Source organism: Austrofundulus limnaeus, unplaced genomic scaffold (assembly GCF_001266775.1).
Source record: "Austrofundulus limnaeus strain Quisiro unplaced genomic scaffold, Austrofundulus_limnaeus-1.0 Scaffold9, whole genome shotgun sequence".
In the NCBI taxonomy this organism is placed as follows: Eukaryota; Metazoa; Chordata; class Actinopteri; order Cyprinodontiformes; family Rivulidae; genus Austrofundulus; species Austrofundulus limnaeus.
This window is the reverse complement of record NW_013952411.1, coordinates 2,444,846-2,448,397: the sequence shown is the minus strand read 5'-3', so window position 1 is coordinate 2,448,397 and position 3,552 is coordinate 2,444,846. Positions and strand designations below refer to the sequence as shown.

General features: G+C 32.3%; 1 protein-coding gene across 3 annotated transcripts in view; it reads right to left on the bottom strand.

The window, feature by feature from the left end:
• Nucleotides 1–3,552, bottom strand: part of kcnh7 (potassium voltage-gated channel subfamily H member 7) — a 46,422-nt gene that overhangs the window by 14,383 nt on the left and 28,487 nt on the right. The gene's annotated exons all lie outside the window — the stretch shown is intronic.

The following is a 3,552-nucleotide window of genomic DNA, read 5'->3' as shown; positions in this document are numbered from 1 at the left end:
ATAAAAACATGTTGAAGTACGTTTACTTGAGCACAACTTTGGGCAGTTGTAAAGTAAATAAGTACAAATACAGTACTTAAGTAGAAATTTTGGTTCTCTGTACCAATCAAACTGTCCACTTAGGAAAAAAAACACTGACTGACAATTAAGTTCACATGCTGTCAGCACATTCAACTTTGTACTAAACAAAGTATTTAATGAGGATATTTCATTCATTCAGATCTGGAATGTGTTATTTGAGTGTTCCCTTTATTTTTTTAGCAGTGTATTTTTGAGTGGGTCACCTCCAAATAAATGTCATTTTGCAAAGTCTAAATGCTCATTTTTACTCAATACTTTTACTTACTCAAGTACATTTGTCAGAAATTTACTTTTGATACTAAGTACACAATATATTGGATACTTTAAGACTTTTACTCAAGTAATATTCTTAAATGAGACTTTAATGTTTACTAAAGTAATTTTATGGTAAGATACTTGTACTTTTACTAAAGTATCATTTTGAGGGGATTTTGGGTACTCTATCCACCTCTAATTACAACACTATGGGTAGATAGATGACAACTGTCATGGCAGGTTCATAAACATATAAATCGTGATCAGTCTGCAGTACCATGGACTAAAACTACACAAGTAGCCAAAATCTGAACCATAATCTGTATKTTATAGATTAACAGACACAATAACTGTTTTTTTTGCTAAAGCTATAATTATTCTGCACTCACACATGATCTGACTCCACAGTCTAACCTTCCCAACTTCCAGATTTTACACATATGCTCACTCTCTACACATCTGTGCCTGCTTTAATTATTTAAACTATTAAAGTCATTTAAAACTGTGCAACTTCAGAAACATGAAATATCTGTACCTGAATGTAAATAACACATCTGTTTCTTTGCTATTTTTTGTTTAGTATAATTCTATTTCAATTTACCCTCACTTTAAGTGTGTATGCGTTTTACATTGCATGAGGTATTGCTTTCAATCTAATTGTACTTTTAGACTGACAATAAAGGACATTCATTCATTCATTCATTCATTCATTCATTCATTCATTAAACCTATAGGAGGCCTTCATGTCAGAATTGGACATATTTATTACTTCCATTCACATTATGTTTTCAAAACCACACAAAAAAAATCCTGTCACACTGTCTTTGAAGGCTTGTCAAAAACCACCAGTGCAGGAATCTCTCAGTTCACTTTTAACCTAGAGCACCATTCCTTCCTTCTCAGTTTGTGTGAGCTGTCAGTCAGCTGTGAATGAGAGCTGAAAATAGGACAACACCCCAGAACTTTTACCTTAAAAAAGGAGAGAAAACAAAATCTCCTCTGCTGTTTGATTTTTTTCCCCAAGTAACCAAACACAAGGACAATTATAGTGCTATCCACTAATATTTTCAAGGTAAAACTGTTAAAAAAACATMAGCAATCGATGAGAGCTAGCATGTCTTTCTGTGAAACAAACTGCACACTGCAGGCTCAGTACAGAGGCTAAAAAACCTGAATGAATAACTAGCTTTCAGTTTGCCAGGCTCCAATGTCAATTTAAAAAGAAAAGAATGAAGAAAAAAAATAAAAACTCATATATGAACAATGAGCACCTTTACTGTAGCAATATGACTAAACATAGACAATAAGCAAATGAAGATTTTGTTAGTCTTCAACATTTATGAACATTTTTAAAACAACAATCTGACTATACAAAGGTTAATAATATTACTTTACAATGTTTATTAGTATTACTATAACAGTAGTGCTATTTTTAAAATAATGAGATCATATTAGACAATTTTATTTTCTTACTGTGGTATAATCATACCCTCAGAATCAATCACTGACCCATACCTAGGTCATATTAGATAAGTCACTTAACAAATTTACAGGTCTTTTAAGCAAAGAAAAACTACTTTGTATACACACGAAGTCAAAAGAGCAGTAAAAATTTTAAGATTCAGCCCTTTCATCAATTTTCTGTGGGGGAATGATTGTTTAATTTTTTATATATACATTTTTAAATTTATGTTAATGATTTCATTATTTACTTTTTGTAGAAGCAGCGAGTTCAGGTCATTTCACTCCACAAACAGGACCATTTGTATGTATCTGGCAGTAATCAGCCCATGGATGGCAGTTTGGTTGTTCCTCTTGTTTAGATAATCAGTTTCCCAAAGTGCATAAGTACTCAGTCCACTCCCTTCTTACTGTCAAAATCTGATAATAGAGTGTCCCACTCATGAGCTGCGGTTTATAATAAACACACAAAATAAAAGTCGGGGTTTTCCCTAATTCACTTATTGCTTTTTTGCCAAAACAGTGACTTTTTTTAGGAAGATGTCCTCCTGTCACAAAGACATGCAATGTAATAACGATTGTGCAAAAAAAAAACTATTCTCTGAAATGTAAGACTTATTCACTATTTTTTTTTCTCATGACTCAGTTTGTAGGACGAAAATAATATCTGTTTTTTGCTTCCAAGTGTCTCAGTCATTTTCATAAAATTTGAGGCCTGAGCTGAGTTTAATTTGAATAAAAATATATCTATGTATTCACAAAATTACAAATGTCAACAAAAAATTGGTATTTGTGTATTTTATAACTGTTAGGGTTGTGAACATCAGCATGTTTTACATATTGTCAGCCTTATGAAATTAAAAACCAAAATAATTTGTCTACATTTAAACTGACTAAAATGAAACTGTTAAAAGCATCTGTAAATCTGTAATCATGTTAGATCTAGAGAGATAATCTGTTCATTTCTGACGGGAACAAGATTTATGGGTTCAGCTCAGGACAAAGCTTTTATTTCTTTCTATTACATCTACATTAAAARATGTCGCAAAATACAATTTTTTTTCTTCCTGTTTCTGTCATAATGATTCCTCACTGCATGATCCTAATCTTGCAGAGTGCTTTTGATTACATATTTAGTTTTACATGGTCCTAACATTTATTTCACATCTTTTTTCTGGTGTAATAAAAATGTTGTATTTTATGAATGAGAACAAAGACGAGTAAAACCTTGTGCAAACATTAAGCTTATAAAGTTAGGAAGCTTGTATGAATCAACATGTTATCAAGTCATGTTAGTTATACTAAAGTTAGTATTTCTGCTATTTTTATGTAAGAGAAAACAGCAGATGCCCATCTTCTTCTTATTTATCTTTTTTTGTTGTGATCCAGTGAACTGACTCAGCACCAGCATTCGCAGTGACAGAAAAGATGATTATGGTGTATAATCAGGAGCTTTTCTGGTGTAATGGAGTGCCCACAAAGCATGATAAAGCCCTGAAGTGGATCCAGAGCCTTAGGGGAAATATCCTATCAAAAAAAATAAAGAAAAATAAATATAAAAAAGCCAACAGACTTGGCAGCAAGCCTACCAATGGCAATCTCACTTTTACATGTAAGCTGTGCACACAGTCTTGTTGGTCTGGTCCTCACATAAATGCACCATTGATTGCCATTTGGTAAGCCACTAATCCGTGTAAATCTATTCTACAATGAGGGCCATTCAGGAAAAAAAAATACATATATATACATATATAT